The 18,372-nt window shown below is 37.3% G+C and overlaps 1 pseudogene; it reads right to left on the reverse strand.

Annotated features, from left to right (window-relative positions):
• Positions 1-14,558: 14,558 nt before the first annotated feature.
• On the reverse strand, positions 14,559-16,121 carry LOC149119341 (palmitoyltransferase ZDHHC2-like; annotated as a pseudogene).
• Between the last annotated feature and the right edge of the window lie 2,251 nt (positions 16,122-18,372).

The raw sequence follows: 18,372 nt of genomic DNA on the forward strand, positions 1-18,372 counted from the left end.
ATAAGAATGTCACATAGTAGGTTATTTAGAAAGAAACATTTTTGCTAAAATGTATTTACTTTAAAATACTTTTTCAAAATGGATATACTTTCTCTTTCTGTTAATAAAAGAGAGAGAGAGAGAGAGAGAGAGAGAGAGGGAGATTCTCTCACCGGTTTCACTCACAATAGGAGCTACAACAGCCAGGACCAGGCAAGGTCGATGCCAGGAGGCAGAACATCCATCTGAGTCTCTGCATTTCTGTCAGGAACCCAAGTACTTGGGCAATTATACATTGCCTTCTTACATGCTTTAGCAGGAAGCTGAATGGAAAGTTGAGTAGCCAGGACTCATTTCAGACTCTATGAGGTGAGAGCTTCACCAGTGATGACATAACCTGCTGTGCCAGAAGACCTGCCTCAAAAAACAGTTATTTCTTTTAGTCTGGGAGCCAGAAGGTATAAAGTCAAGAGGCCAATCTAGAAAGGACCATTTTCCTACATCACATGGTAAGAGAGACATCACATGGTAAGAGAAAGAAGTAGAAGTAGAAGTAGAAGTAGAAGTAGAAGTAGAAAGAAGCAGATAACATCACATGGTAAGAGAAAGAAATAGAAGTCTTTTAAAATTGGTGTTGCGGTATTCTTTATGATGGCAACTTTTACTTTGGGGATTAAACTTCCATTATGCTATTTTATCCCTTTCCTACAAATAGGTTTTCACTGTAATAACTGTTACTTCTATAGAATTTAAATAGTTTATCAGTCTTTATCTTACTTTATGTGATTTGTAAATACTGAAAGATACTTGGAAATTGTTAAGGTATCTGGCCTACTACTTTCAACACCTAACTTAAGTTTCTTTCTAGTTTTTTTTTTCCCTTGAGTATAAGTCAAATTTTCATTTTTCCCCCAAGTATAGTGATTTTGAATTTTATACTTAGTATTGTAAGGCATATGTTGCAGAAATTGTGGATACTGTAATATTCTTCAGAATGATTTGCTTTACAGTAATTGACTGGATTAAAATAGCAAATTCCATATTCTTTGCAGTGATCAATAAGTCATTGCTTCTCATAATGTCAGTTTCACTTCTACAGGTTTCCTTTTAGAGGCTCAGTTAGTTGTCACAGATCAGGGAAAACATATACTATTTGTACCTTTGGGACTGGCTTATTTCACACAGCATGATGTTTTCCAGATTCCTCCATTTTGTTGCAAATGACTGGATTTCATTTTTTATGTCTATGTAGTATTCTATAGAGTACATATCCCATAATTTCTTTATCCAGTCTTTTGTTGATGGCCATTTAGGTTGATTCCCTATCTTAGCTATTGTGAACTGAGCTGCAATAAACATTGAGGTGCAGATAGTTCTTTTATTTGCCAATTTAATTTCGCTTGGGTAAATAGTGAGGAGTGGGATGGCTGGGTCATATGGTAGGGCTATATTCAGATTTCTGAGGTATCTCCAAACTGTCATCCATAGTGGCTTTACAAGTTTGCATTCCCACTAAAAGTGGAGTAGTGTGCCTTTTCCCCCACATCCTGACCAGCATCTGTTGTTGATTTCTGTATAAAAGCCATTCTAATCAGGGTGAAGTGAAATCTCATTTTGGTTTTGATTTGCATTCCCTGATGCCTAGTGATCCTGAACACTTTTTCATGTGTCTGTTGACTGTTTGAATTTCTTCTTTTGAAAAATGTCTGTTAGGTCCTTGGCCCATCCCTTAAGTGGGTTGTTTGTTTGTTGTGGAGTCTCTTGATCTCTTTGTAGATTCTGGTTATTAATCATTTATCAGTTGCATAATTTGCAAATATTTTCTCCCATTCTGTCAGTTGCCTCTTCACTTTCCTGACTCTTTATTGTGCAGCACAGAAACTTCTCAATTTGATGGAATCCCAGTTGTTAATTTTTGTTTTGGCTGCCAGTGCCTCTGCGTTCTTTCCCAAGAACTCTGCCAGTGTCAGTATCTTGCAAGGTTTCTCCAATGTTCTCTAATAATTTGATCATGTCAGGTCATAGATTTAGATCTTTATGTTGAGTGGATTTTTTGAAAGGTGCAAGGTAGGCTTCTTTCTTCATACTTCTGCATGTGGAAATCCAGTTTTCCCAGCACCATTTGTTGAATAGACTGCCCTTGCTCCAGGAATTGGTTTTAGGCTCTTGATCAAATATAAGTTTGTTATAACTATTTGAATTGATTTATGGTGTTTATATGCTATTCTGTTGGTCTGTTCATCTGTTTCTGTGCCAGTACCATGCTCTTTCGATGATAACTGCCCTGCAGTATGTCTTTAAATCTGGTTTTGTTATGGGTCCAGCTCTGATTTTGTTGTCTAAGATTGCTTTATCTATTTGATGTCTCCTGTGGATCTATATGAATTTCAGCATCATTTTTTCCAGATTTGTGAAGAATATCCTTGGTATTTTGATTGTTATCACATTGAATCTGTAAATTGCTTTTGGAAGAATGGACATTTAGATTATATTGATTCTTTCAATCCATGAACATGAAAGATTTTTTCATTTTTTTGGTATCTTCTTCAATTTCTTTCTTTAAAGTTTTGTAATTCTCATCGTAGAGATCTTTGACATCCTTTGTTAAGTTTATTCCAAGGTACTTTTTTGTAGCTATTGTGAATGGGATTGATCTTAGAAGTCTTTTCTCAGCCATGGCATTGTCTGTATATATAAGAGTGGTTGATTTTTGTTATTGACTTTGTATCCTGCTACTTTACCAAGCTGTTCTATAATTCCAATAGTCTCTTAGTAGAGTTCTTAGGATGCCCTAAATAAAGAATCATATCATCTGCAAAGAGGGATAGTTTGGCTTCTTCCTTCCCAATTTGTATCCCTTTGATTTCTTTTTATTGTACAATAGCTCTGGCTAAAACTTCCAGTATTATATTGAATAGCAATGGTTAGAGTGGGAATCCCTGTCTGGTACCAGATCTCAGTGGAAATGCTTCCAACTTTTTCCAATTCAAAATGATGCCGGCCATGGATTTGTCATGAATCACCTTGATTGTGTTGAGGAATGTTCTTTCTACACATAATTTGCTTAGAGTTTTCATCATGAAAGGGTGTTGTATTTTACTGAATGCTTTTTCTGCATCTATTGAGATAATCTTATGTTTTTTCTTCTGCACTTTGTTTTTTTTTTTTTTATTTTTATTTTTATTTTTATTTTTTTTTATTTTTTGACAGGCAGAGTGGACAGTGAGAGAGAGAGACAGAGAGAAAGGTCTTCCTTTTGCCGTTGGTTCACCCTCCAATGGCCGCCGCGGCTGGCGCGCTGCGGCCGGCGCACCGCGCTGATCCGATGGCAGGAGCCAGGAGCCAGGTGCTTTTTCCTGGTCTCCCATGGGGTGCAGGGCCCAAGCACCTGGGCCATCCTCCACTGCACTCCCTGGCCACAGCAGAGAGCTGGCCTGGAAGAGGGGCAACCGGGACAGAATCCGGCACCCCAACCGGGACTAGAACCCGGTGTGCCGGCGCCGCAAGGCGGAGGATTAGCCTAGTGAGCTGCGGCGCCGGCCCTTTTCTTCTGCACTTTGTTAATGTGGTGTATCACTTTGATTGAAATGCAAATGTTAAACCATCCTTTCATACCAGGGATAAATCCCACTTGGTCAGGGTGGATTATCTTTCTGTTGTTTTGTTGAATTCTATTGGCTAGAATTTTATTGATGTTTTTTGTGTCTATGTTCATCAGGTAAATTGGTCTTTAATTTTCTTTCTCTGCTGCCTCTTTTTCAGGTAATGCTGGCCTCGTAGAAATCATTTGGGAGGGTTCCCTCTCTTTCAATTGTTTTGAATAGCTTAAGAATAATTGGAGTTAGTTCTTTAAGTGTCTGGTAGAATTCAGCAGTGAATCCATCCAGTCCTGGGCTTTCCTTTGTTGGGAGGGCCTTTATTACTGATCCAGTTTCTGTCTTGGTTATGGGTCTGTTTAGGTTTTCTATGTCTTCCTGGTTCAATTTAGGTAGGTTGTATGTGTCCAGGAATCTATCCATTTCTGCTAGATTTTCCAGTTTGTTAGCATACAACTCTTTGTAGTTATTTCTGATGACTCTTTAGTTCTGTGGTGTCTGTTGTTACATTCCCTTTCAAATCTCCAATTTTAATGATTTTGCTTTTCTCTCTCCTGTTTTTGGTTAGTTGGTCCAGTGTTGTGTCAATTTTGCTTATTTTTTCAAAAAACCAGTGCTTTGTTTTGCTGCTCTTTGTTATTTTTTGGATTAAATTTTGTTGGTTTGTTCTCTAATTTTAATTATTTCTTTTCTCCTATTAAGTTTGGGTTTGGTTTGTGTAGAGTTTCTAGATCCCTGTTATTGACTGGTAGCTCATTTATTTGCTGCCTTTCCAATTTCTTGATGTAGGCACCTATTGCTATAAGCATTTATCTTTTTTAAACTTTTATTTAGTAAATATCAATTTCCAAAGTACAGTTTATGGATTACAGTGCCCCCCACTGCTTTTGCTGTATCCCATAAGTTTTGATATGTTGTGTAGTTATCTTCATTTGCTTCTAGAAAGTTTTGATTTCTCTTTTGATTTCTTCAGTGACCCCCTCTTCATTCAGGAGCATATTGTTCAGTCTCCACATGTTTGCATATGCTCTAGAGATTCCTGAGTTGCTGATTTCCAGATTCATTCCATTGTGGTCTGAGAAGATGCATGGTATGATTTTGATTGTTTTGAATTTGCCAAGACTTGCTTTATGGCCTAGTATGTGGTTAATCCTAGAGGAAGTTCCAAGCACTGCTGAAAAGAATGTATATTCAGCAACTGTAGGGTGAAAAGTCCTGTAGATATCAGTTAAGTCCATTTGGTCTAGTGTTGATTAAATCTGTTGTTTCCTTTGTTGATTTTCTGTCTGGTTCATCTTTCCATTGCTGAAATTGGAGTATTGAAGTCCTCCAATACTATTGTATTGGAGTCTAAGTCTCCTTTTAACACCCTTAACATCCCTTTTAAATAGCCTTGTGCCCTGTAATTAGCTGCATATACATTTATAATAGTTACATCTTCCTGTTGAATTGATCCCTTAATCATTATATAGTGCCCCTCTTTGTCTCTCTTAACAGTTTTTGTGTTAAAGTTTATTTTGTCTGATATTAAGATGGCTATGCCAGCTCTTTTTTGATTTCTGTTGGCATGGAATATTTTTTCCAATCTTTCACTTTGTCTGCATACACCTATACTATACTTAGGTTCTCTAATGGATCTCATTGTGCCCTGCTCACTAATGCTCTCTCCCTGGATTCCTAAATGCTACCTCAGCAGCCTTGTCATTCCTCATGTAAATTTGACCACTTTACTGACCTCACAGTATAGACGCCAGCCATCATCACCCACTTGCTCTTGTCCACACATCCACAAACTTCACTTGTTGGGTAGGGATTTTTCAGGGAATTTACAACACTGTAGTTGTAAGCAGATTGCAATCCTGGGTGGATCTAATATGTGCTGGCAGGATATTTGACATCTGCATCCAAGAAAAAGGACTGTGCACACTCATCATCCAGCACACAAATTTATCATCAGCAAATCACCTCTGTCTCTTATCTAAAAGCCCATTGAAACATAAAGAGACCAGAGAGAAGCTGTGTCTGGCATGGTGGACAAGGATAGCAAGAATCCCAAAACTCCAATCTTGCACCATGAGCAGCTATAACCATCAAAGCAAGCAGTCAAGTGAACTCATACCAACCTTCATTAGTATTCTTTGTATCAGGTGCACTACCAGATATCCAAGAGCTGAAACTGCTCTACACAAGACTACAGGCCATATTCACAACAATCTTTTTTTTGACAGGCAGAGTGGACATTGAGAGAGAAAGACAGAGAGACAGGTCTTCCTTTAACATTGGGTCACCCTGCAATGGCCGCCGCGGCTGGCACGCTGCAGCTGGCGCACCATGCTGATCTGATGGCAGGAGTCAGGTGCTTTTCCTGGTCTCCCATGGGGTGCAGGGCCCAATGACTTGGGCCATCCTCCACTGCACTCCCTGGCCACAGAAGAGAGCTGGCCTGGAAGAGGGGCAACCAGGACAGAATCCGGCACCCTGACCGGGACTAGAACCCGGTATGCTGGTGTCGCAAGGCAGAGGATTAGCCTAGTGAGCCACGGTGCCGGCATAGATTCACAATCTTGACAGGATATGAAAGGCCTGGGTTGTGGTCTGATGCACAATACAAGCTTTTTGTACCATTTGCCTCCACTGTCAGTTGATGTGACTAGTATTGTATATGCACCCAACTACATGGCTCCTGGCTATTTAAAAATATGTTAATGTATCTAAAGGGAGACATCGACTCCAGTAGAGTAGTAATGGGGAACTTCAACACCCAAATTTCATCCAAAGATCAAACTAGACAGGATATCAACAAAGAAATAACAGAGCTAATTGACACTATGGACAAAATGGACCTAACTGATATCTACATAACGTTTCACCACATAGTTGCAGAATACACATTCTTCTCACTAATGTATGGAACTTTCTTTAAGAAAGAACATAGGTTACGCCATGAAACAAGTCTCAGCAAATTCAAAATATGCAAAATCATATGCATCTTCTGTGACCACCATACAATGAAACTAGAAATCAGTAACTCAGGAATCTCTAGATCACTTGCAAAGATACGGAGACTGAACAATATGCTCCTGAATTAGCAGTGGATCATACAAGGAATTAAAAAATAAATCAAAATTTTCTGGGAACAAATGAAGACAACAGTGCATCATATCAAAACTTAAGGAATACTCAACAGCACTGTTAATGAGGACGTTTATAGCAATCAGTGCCTACATGAAGAAATTGGAAATGTACCAAATAAGTGAGGTATCATTTCATCTCAAGGGTCTAGAAAAACAATAAGCAAACAAAAATTAATAGAAAAAATAATTATTATGATTATAGAATGATTAAACAAAATGGAAATCCTCCCCCAAAATAAAAAAAAAAGATCACTGAAATGAAAAACTGGTTATTTGAAAAAATAAAGAAAAGTGATACACCATTGACACAAATAACAAAAAATGAGGGAGAAGACCCAATTCAATAAAATCACAAATGAAAAAGTAAATGTAACAACAGATACCACAGAAATAAAAAAGGATTATCATGAATTACTACAAAGAGCTGTATGCCAACATATTGGGGAAACTAGAAGAAATGGATGGATTCCTAGAGACATGCAGTCCACAAAAATTGAGTCAGGAAGACATAAGACATAAAAAACCTAGAGAGACAAATAACCAAGATGGAAATTAAGCCAGTAAGAAAAACCTTCTAAACAAAGAAAAGTCTAGGACAGGACAGCCTCACTGCTAAATTCTACCAAACATTTAAAGAACTAATTATAATTCTGCTCAAGCTATTCAAAAAGAATTGAAGGGAAGGAATACTCCTAAACTCCTTCTGTGAATCCTGCATCACCTTAATTCCTAAACCAGAAAAAAGATGTAACAGAGAAAGAGAACTATAGACCAATATTCACGATGAAAATAGATGAAAAAATCCTCAACAGAATATTAGCTAACCAAATCCAACAACAACGTCAGAAAAAAAAAATTAACCAGAACCAAATGGGATTTACCCTGGTATATAGGGATGGTTCTACATTTGCAAATCAAACAGTAATACATCATATTAACAAGTGGAAGAACAAAACCCATATGGTTATCTCAATAGAAGTAGAGAAAGCATTTGACAAAATAGAATATCCTTTCATGATGACATCATTAATTAAATTGGGTATAGGAGGAAAATTCCTCAAACAAGACAATTTATGACAGACTCATGGCAAGCATCTTCTTGAGTGGACAAAAGTGAGAAGCATTCTCCCTAAGATCCAGGACCAGACAAGGATGGCCACTCTCACCACCAATATTTAATATAGTCCTGGAATTTTTAGCCAGTTCATTAAGCAAGAAAATGAAATCAAAGGTATACAAATTGGAAAGGTAGTACCAAAAGCAATTTACAGATTCAATACAATGCCAATCAAAATACCAATGACATTCTTCACTCATCTTGCAAAAATGATGAAACTCCTGTGGAAACACATGAGACCCCAAATAGCTAAAGCAATCTTACATAACAAAAAATCAGAGCCATCAAGACATACTACAGGGCAACAATAATCAAAGCAGCCTGGTACTGGCATAAAAACATATGATACCAATGGAACAGAATAGGAACTAAAGAAAACATCCATGCATCTACAATCAACTTATCTTTGATGTAGGAGCTGAATCAATCCCTGGAACAAGGACAGTCATTTCAATCAATGGTGCTGGGAGAACTGGTTCTTTGCATGCAGAAATATGAAGCTAGACCCCTACTTTACACCTTACATAAAACTGAGCTTAAAATGGATCACATAATTCAATCTACAAACTGATGCAATCAAATTATTAGAGACTATTGGGGAAACTCTGCAACGCATTGGCATAGGAAAAGACTTCTTGGAAAAGACCTCAGAAACACAGGCAATCAAATCCATAATTGACAAATGGGATTACATCAATCTGAGAAGCATCCGTATTACAAAAGGAATAATCAGCAAAGTGAAGAGACAACCTACTGCACATGAAAAAATGTTGGCAAAACATGCAACTGATAAAGGGTGAACATTCAGAATCTATGAAGTACTTAAGAAATTCAACAACAAAACAAACAATCCAGTTAAAAATTGGAAAAGGACTAGTACAGACATTTTAAAGAGAGGAAATTCAAATGGCCAGCAAATCCTTGAAACAAAGCTTTGTATCACTAGCCATCAGACAAATGCAAATCAAAGTCACAATGAGGTTTCTTACTCCAGTTAAAATGGCTCTCATGCAGATATCAACAAACAACAAATGCTAGTGAGGATGTGGGGAAAAGGTACTCTATTCCACTCTTATGGGATGTGAACTGCTCTAGCCACTGTGAAAGACAGTATGGAGATACCTCAGAAATCCAAATATAGACCTACCATTATCCAGCCATCTTACTCATGAGAATTTACCCAAACTACAAGAAATCAGCATATGAAGGAGTTATCTGTGCCCCTATGTGCATTGCAGCACAATTTACAATAGCTTAGACCAGCAATCAACTCAGATGTCCATCAGTTTTTAATTAGAAAAAGAAACTATGCTATATATACACTATGCAGTATCCTGTCTTTTGCAACAAGATGGGCACTATCAGAAACCGTTTTACTAAGTGAAATAAGCCAGTCCTTAAAGGACAGATATCATATGTTTTCCTTGATCTGAGGTAACTAATAGAATACCTTAAATGCAATGTAGTGAAATAGACATTTTGAGATTTGATGATTTTACAGCCTCTGTCTCTTCCATTAAGGAATGGTGTTTTTTGTTTTTCCTCTTCATACTATTTGTTGAATTCTTTTGTTTAGTGTAGGGTTAACTATATGATTTTTAAGTAAATTGAACATAGATCTTGGTAAAAATTAGGAGTGGGAGTGTGAGAAGGAGGAGGAGGAAGTTCTTGGGTATGGGCGGGAAATAGGGTGGGGGGAAGTATCACTATGTTCCTAAATCTGTATATAGGAAATACATGAGGTTTGTATAACAAGCACAATTTTAAAAATAAAGACATTTCATTTCCATTGGGGATATCTATCTATCTATCTATCTATCTATCTATCTATCTATCTATCTATCTATCTTTTTAGATCTATCTATCTATATCTCCATCTCCAATAGTGGCACTGCTGGAACATACAGTAGTTCTTTCAGTTTATTGGGAATATTAATGCTTTTGGGGGGATATACTTAATTACATTGCCATCCATTGTCTTTGCCTTTTAGGTAACAGGCAATATATTTAGAATTAAATAATAACTTATTGTAGCTTTCATTTGCATTTTCCTGGTGATTACTTATGTTCATTAACCTGTTATTCATTTCTACACTTCCTTTGAGAGATGTATGTTTAAATATGTTGTTCATTTATAAATTGTATTATTTGTTTGTTTGCTATTAAACTGAGTTTCTCATATGTATTAGTTATTAACACATTTTCATATATATTGAATATAAATATTTTCTCCCATTTTTAAAATTTATCTTTTTATTTTTATAAATTGTTGCTTCATTTCTTAAAATTTCATTTGTTATAGAAGTTTCATGTATTTTATATATAAAATTTTAATAACATAGTAATACACCCACCCTACCCTCCTTCCTGTCCATGCTCCAACCATTCTTCCGCTTCACTCTCCCATTCCCACTCTCAATTTTTACTAAGATATATTTTCCATTTACTTAATGATCATAAAGTTAACCCTACATTAAGTGAAGGAGTTCAACAAATGGTATGAAGAAAAAAGATGCTGTCCCTCAGCAGAAGAGACAAGGCTGTAAACAATCATCAAATCTCAAAATGTCCATTTCACTATAACATGTTATATTTTAGATACACTATTAGTTTAGCACTGATCAGGGGAAATATATGATATCTGTCATTTTGGGTGTGGATTATTTCACTTATTATTTTTAAGTGAAATTTTAAGCCAAGTGCAGAAAGACAAGCATTGTGCGATTTCACTCATGTGGAATCTAAACAGTTTATCTAATGTAAATTAGGTATATAATGATGGTTACTAGAGTCTGGGGAGAGTAGGGGGGAAGTGTAGGATGGAGAAAAAATGATGAACAGATACTAAGCCATAGCTAGATAGGAAAAAGAATTTCTGGTGTTCTATTGTACAGTTGATTGACTATAGATAATGAGAAGGTATTATACATTATTCTAAAATAAACTGGGTGAAGGGCTTTTCAGTATTTTATCCATAAAGAAATGATGTTTGAGGAGGCAGATATATTAGCCCTGATTATACATTAAATTATAAATGTATACAAATATCAAGTCATAACATGATATTCCATAAATACGTATAAATTTTTGTGCTCATTCACAAGAAATTTTAAAAGTACTACAGAGGAAGAAGGAAGGAGAGGGAGAGAGAAGTGCAGGGGAAGAGGGGAGAAGGGAAAAAGGAGAGGGAGGGGAGAATCAGGGGAGGGGAAAAGGAAAGTGATGGAGGAGGGCCAGGTGGAAGGAATTAAAGAAGGCAAGCAAAGCCAAATATTAAGATTAAAAAGGCCTGCACCACGGCTCACTAGGCTAATCCTCCACCTTGCGGTGCCGGCACACCGGGTTCTAGTCCCGGTCAGGGCACCGGATTCTGTCCCCCTTGCCCCTCTTCCAGGCCAGCTCTCTGCTGGGAGTGCAGTGGAGGATGGCCCAAGTCCTTGGGCCCTGCACCCCATGGGAGACCAGGATAAGTACCTGGCTCCTGCCATCAGAGCAGCTTGTGTGCTGCCTGCAGTGTGCTGGACACAGCAGCCATTGGAGGGTGAACCATGGGAAAGGAAGACCTGTCTCTCTGTCTCTCTCTCACTGTCCACTCTGCCTGTCAAAAAAAAAAAAAGATTAAAAAGAAATGTTGAACAAGAAAATATTTTTACCAGCTTTGCACAAACAAAATGGAAATATATAAATTCATGCAAATAGAGATAAAATATTAAAATACAGCTATTCTTTTCAACATTCATTGATTCATTAATTCATTTATTAATTTTATTAAATTATACAATTTGTATTACTTATGCCAAAAATTGGGAGAGAGTAAAAAAGACACTGTTATTTCAAACCAGATAATGTCACTGAGAATATTACATTTCTTTTTTTAAAGATTTATTTTATTTATTTGAAAGGTAGAGTTACAGACAGTGAAAAGGAGAGAGAGAATGAGAGATCTTTCACCCACTGGTTCACTACTCAAATGATTGCAATGACTAGGCCTGGGTCACTCTGAAGCCAGGAGATTCATCTGAGTCTTCCATGTGGATGCAAGGGCCCAAGGACTTTGGCCATCTTCTGCTGCTATCCCAGGTGCAATATCAGAGAGCTGAATCAAGAGAGAAGCAGTCAGGGCTCAAACTAGTGAGACTACAAAGCAACAGCTTTTCCTGCTAAGCCACAATGCTGTCCCTCTTGATATCTTCAAAATCATCTTTACTATATTTTCAGTAGCAGGTAAACAATTGATTGTTTTGAAATAAACTGTCACTACACTGGTTGGTTGCTTGCAAAAAATAAAAGAAAAATTTCTCTTAATAAAGATAGGATCATTCAGAACCTCAAATTATGTCTCATTTTTTTCATACAGAGTATCTAACATACAACTTAAATTTAATAGACATGCTGGGAAGAAAGATATATGAACAGAATGACTGGAGATCTAGATATTGGAGTTATCCAGACTAGAATAGAGATAACTGACACATATTCAAGATTCATGATAAGACAGTTTTCACAGAGAAATAAAAATTAGTATAAAAATCACATAGAAATACTTTAACACAAAAATAGAAAAACTAAAATAAGAAGTCAGTGAATGAAATTAATAACAGCTTAGAAAAAACTAAAGTGAAAGTTAGAGAAGTGGAATATTTGCTGGCCTTCAGAATTCATGGAGGATTGGCTCCAATGCCACTCACAGATATCCAAATCCATGGATTCCTAAATCTCTTATATAAAATGGCATAGTATTTATACATAACATAGTCACATCTTCTGGCACACCTTAAATCATCTGGATTTACTTAAGTACTTACTAAAATGTAAATGCTATGAAAATAATTATTGTATTATTGAAGGAATAATGACAAGAAATCTTTGAATGTACAGTTAAATCTATACATGTAGATTTCTTTTTTTTTGAAAAATTTTTATTTTAATTTTTTTTTACTTTTCCAAATGCAATTTTTAGGTATATTCACTTAGGTGTTTAAGTGAATACATAAAAGACTCAGAGGGGGAAGTTACCAGTACTATGGCAGGGTAAAGGGTACAAATTCCTCTTTTTCCCCTGGTTTCCACTTTGCAAGAGGGAACACCTAACAGAATCCAGTCCAGGATATCACTATACTAGTCCTGTGCTTTGAAAAAATATCTGGCTACATATGATTCTGAATACATCAAATGCTGCTCTTGCCCTTAAGACTTCTAACAGTAGTTATGAATTATCCTGAAAAAACTTTAAGGTAAAAGCCAGAATATATCATGTCTTCCCAGATTTTTTGAAGCAGATTGTCAAATTCTTCAGCTTAAAAAAAAGTCTGAAAAAGACTGCTGCTATATTGTTCAAAGAATTGCATTACTGCATTCCTGTAAAATGGACTTGGCCTATGTAGCTCATTCCATAAACACATTTAATATAAAACTTTTTGTATTTTTAGCAAGGATAAGTAATAGCAAAGAGCTTTTATTCCATTGTCCTCTGGTATTTTAGTTTATCTGTATTGAATATTTTTCTAACAAACATTTTTGAAAAGTTTATTATCATTTTCTCTTTGATTACATACCAGTTACTTAACTATGTGGTTTTAAAAGATAATCTGCTTTAAATTCTCAGTCAATACTAAAAAAAGTATTCAGCTTATCCTAATTGTTAACATTTACAAAACTTATAGTTCATTCAAATAAAAAATAATGCTCTTTTTGTAAATAGTGCATACAAAGCACAAGAGCTTCTTAGTATATTTAATGAAGCCAAACACCTTAGCATCAACAGAAACATCTTTTTATCTTAAACTAAATTTTCAAGCAGCATGCCATTTAATTCATACTGAACTAAATTTCCAAAACAATATGATTTTTGCTTAATGATTTGCATAATTTAATCTTGATAGGTACTTCAGGAAACATATAGTTTTACTGTCATAATTTTGATGAGAAGACAAAAATAATATAGATACTGCTGGAGGATTAACAGGACAAATAATAGAGATATTACTGGAGGGCAAAATCCATTGACCCAAAAGGAATTCTTAACAGAAGTTCAATACTTTTACTAAGTTCAGTAGGAGAAATGACCAAAAATGTTTGTAAAAACCTAAGCCCACAAAAATGTATCAGAAGTCAATAATGTTACAGATTTTCCTACAATTACAAAAATCAGAAAAGAAGAAAGGTGTTTCTGATTTAGAATTATTTTCTAAGAACATTGGATTCATTCTCAGAAATGTGTTCTAGCCATTTGATCAGAAAGCTCCAGCTTCAATGTTCATACTTGTTTTCTCATGGGGAGCAAAGTCTAGAAGTAGATTAAAGTCTGATAAAAATGGATGGTGATCTTCAAGTACAGGCCATTTGGACTTTGTAATGAAGTCATAGTTATGACGGGTCACTAAGTCTCAGGCTCATTTCCTATCAGAAGTAAAAAGTAAAAGAAGTCTGGTTTATTTCCTCTACCTTCTTAATAGTAACTAACATTTTACAAATCAAGCACCTTATAATGTGACATAAAATCCTTTAATTCTGAAACAATATCTTAAGTCTCAATTTTTGAAATAAAAAAAATCAGATAATCAATGAAGTTTTTAAGTAATAAACTGTGCTACCCACATTATTTAGGTGAAAACTGGCCCATGAATTTAGGCCAAGTTTTTGATGGAAGATATTTCTTCTTTGATTCATAAACCATACAAATTTTAATATGTAATAAGAATCTTTGTTACTTATAACATTCTGTATATTGGATCAAAAGTGTGTTATGTTTTAAGTAACAACTTGCAATCAACTCATATTCTGCATATCCAAATGGTGCCTTCATATGGGAGCCTTTCATCCATGTACAGCATCGATACTTTAATAAAGCATGAATTTACTTTGCTTGAGGATTAAGTCTCATTCTCCATGGTTAATGCAGGATTGTTCATACCAGCTTTGCCTCTTCCAAGGTTTATGTTGTTTTCTGTCCAAGACTGAGAGTCAATAAGAAGGTGGCTCTGGGATTCTCTCTATGGCTTTGCAGGAAACTGATGGTTTTCAGGATTTTTAGCTGTTGAATTCAGCCCTGCAGGGTAGATGGTTGTTCAGGATCCTGGTTAACAAGTCAGCACTCAGACTTGAGAAAATGGTTACCAACCAGTACTTCTCATCACCAAAAACTTATCTCATTATTTTTTACTGAGACCTGACTTGAATCCATTTTTATCAGTTCCATGTTGAAATACTGGAGTCCTCACTGTGCACTTACTCCTTATGTAGGATCTCTGTCCTTAGTGTGCTGTACATTGAGATTTAATGCTATAACTAGTACTCAAACAGTATTTTTCACTTTATGTTTCTGTGTGGGAGTAAACTGTTGAAATCTTTACTTAATGTATGCTAAACTGATCTTCTGTATATAAAGAGAATTGAAAATGAATCTTGATGTGAATGGGAGAAGGAGTGGGAAAGGGGAGGGTTGTGGGTGGGAGGGAAGTTATGGGGGGAAGCCATTGTAATCCATAAGCTGTACTTTGGAAATTTATATTCATTAAATAAAAGTTAAAAATAAAAAAAAATTAAAAAAGAAATACTGGACTCCTGGATGCCTCTAATGTAAATTTGTTTTTGCTGACTAGCCAACAGTGATAGCCAAACAGAGAAGATGAGCTGACAGAAAACTAGCTGCAGCAAAGAATTGAAACCTCATATGGAACTTGGCTTGAGTATTTGGTAGACCACTTATCCAAAATTTGACAAAATACTGTAAGTCTGTAGCAGCCATTAAAATACAGTACATCAGAGAACAAGCCATGAAAAGAAGGAAGAATTTATAATCTGAAATTCCCACACAATTGTTCACCCATGGGCAATGATGATCCATCTTCAAAATACATTTATTCCAGATGGAACAGGGATGGCAGTGATCTGGTTTTATAAGTTGGCATCTGTCACAGTAGCGGATGGCTCCAGTCATGGCCCTGGTATAAATGGGAAAATCCCTGGCTGCTCACCTAAGAATTTCCTGCTGGGGTTGTCCTCTTGGCTCTCTCTCCAACAATTCTTTCTCTGCATAAAAGAGATGACATTCTTTTGAAGGATCCATTGGTAATGTAAAGATAGTTTTCCAGTAGGACCAAACATCATGAAAAGTAGGTGATAAGATATCAAGTACACAACTTGTTCACCAATGTTTTCCATGGAAATTAGTCAGAGCTGGATGGCGAAGGCATAGTATGACCAGCCCAACAGGAAGCTGATGAACTCTGCTGGGATCCAGGACAGCACCCACCGGCACCACCACCTGATGCTGAGTGGGCCTGAGAGCGCCATCTTCCAGCCGCATCCACCTGCCCAGCTCTGGCCTTGGGGTGGGCTGGCCACACCTGGCGCTCCGGGGGGTGGAAGCTGGTTGCACTGCAGCTACTGCTGCTGCCGTGGCACTAAGTCCCCAGCCTGCAGACTGGAGCCAGCGCTGTGGACTCCTGGCTCCTCAGCCTGGCAGAGGTGGCAGCTGCAGGAGGAGGCAGCTCTACATGTAGATTTAAAAATGCCTCTTCTTTCTGTTTTTTTTTTTGTTTGTTTTTATTGTTCAACACATGCACGCATAATCTCTGTTTATAGAAAGCCAAATCAAAGTGAGAGTAAAATATCCAGTATTAAAATGGGTAGAAAATAAAAGATGAAAAATGACAATGATGCAGGAATTAAATAAGTCACAGAGAAACTGCTGACATATTTGAATTGTAGGCCCAAGTGGAAAGGATTAAAAAGGAGAAACAACAAAGAGAAACAATGTTGGAGAAGAAAATCACTGAAAATTTTGCAAATCTTTCAAAAGTCAACAATCACCAAGTCATAGATCCATTAAATGCTGCAAAACATTTTCTTTCTTTTCTTCTTCTTCTTCTTCTTTTTTTTTTTTTGACAGGCAGAGTGGACAGTGAGAGAGAGAGACAGAGAGAAAGGTCTTCCTTTTCCGTTGGTTCACCCCACAATGGCTGCCATGGCCAGTGTACCACGCTGATCTGCAGGCAGGAGCCAGGTGCTTCTCCTGGTTTCCCATGGGGTGCAGGGTACAAAGACTTGGGCCATCCTCCACTGCACTCCTGGGCCATAGCAGAGAGCTGGCCTTGAAGAGGGGCAACTGGGACAGAATCCGGCACCCCAACCAGGACTGGAACCCAGTGTGCCGGTGCTGCAAGGCAGAGGATTAGCCTATTCAGCTGCGGCGCCAGCCACTGCAAACAATTTTCAAGGTAAACCATACTTAGCCACTTCGTAGCTTCACTTTTTGAAACTAAAGACAAACAAGACAGCAAAATATATAATCTCCAAAGGATCCAAGGTGAGACAATAGCTGACTTATCCATGTCTGGCTTCACTGTATTAGTTGAGGAATCTGAATTTTGTACTGCTGTCAGTATATGTGTATCATCAGTGTTCATTAACACCTATAAACATCATGTGAAAGTGTATTTATATATATATAAGTATATATGCAATTTCAAATTAAAATTGAAATGTTACTCAAATATTGAAGCAAACATTCTGACTGGAGAAAAATAATCTCAGAAGAACAATAGGAAAGAAATTAATGAATCTTGACTTGAACCTTTTTTATGATCGTGTGTATTCCATAGTTTTTTTTTTTTTTGTCTTCTATAGTTTCTATCCCTTATAATAAAGAAAAGGTAAGGAACAAGAGATGCTAAACAGGTAAAAATGCTGAGTTTAACTGAGCAAGCCTGAGAATCTAAAAGCATTGTCCTGATGTCTTCACTAATCAGTAGAAGTGATAACTAGACAGAAGCCTTAGAATTCTCTCCTTAGCTCATCTCTGTGTGAGATTACCACAGTAAATTACAGGATTATGCTTTGCCCATAGTATAAATGGTATCAAAAATTAAAAAGTGATTTTTGTTCCAGAGAACAAAACTAGGCAGACTATTCATATCAATCATCTCCAGGAGTGGAAGAGTGGGAGAGGGCCTAGGTGGAGGAAGAGGCTCCCACAGAGTAGAGAGGGATTGCATTTCACACACAAGCAATTATGCAAACCCACACCCACCATGCCAAGAAAAAGAGAAAAGGACACTGAACAGGAGAGCAGGGGACCTGCTGGAGGACTCCCTAAAGTTTCAAAGAGGCAGAAGACCTCAAAGTGGAAAAGGCCACAGCCACCATACAGGGGAGTGGCCTGTCCCCATAGAGGTGGAGAACAGCACCCCCTCCAACACAGGCCCCTGGTATGCCTCAGGATCCAGGATCAAGCATGGGATGCCTCAGAAGGAAGAGAAGTGGGAGGAAGGCTTCCAAGGAAAAGATTGAGCAACCCAGCATCAGAGATCATAAGAGACTGTAGCCACCAATATTTCAAGAGGGGCCTCCTCCACATTCCTGCCACTGGCTGGGTGTTACTGGGGATTTTGGCCATAGCCTGCAAACTGGGAACCTGCTCTCCTCCCCCACTCATTTTCCTCACTCCAAGTCCAGCCCCTGAAGATTGATCTGGGCTAGGTAGCCCATCTGGCCCTTCCTTGCAGGTCCCCCCACACTTGAGATCAGTCAGGGCCATGTTTAC

This window comes from Oryctolagus cuniculus, chromosome Y, assembly GCF_051225735.1.
Source record: "Oryctolagus cuniculus isolate XC-2025 breed Fujian yellow rabbit chromosome Y, ASM5122573v1, whole genome shotgun sequence".
Taxonomy (NCBI): domain Eukaryota; kingdom Metazoa; phylum Chordata; class Mammalia; order Lagomorpha; family Leporidae; genus Oryctolagus; species Oryctolagus cuniculus.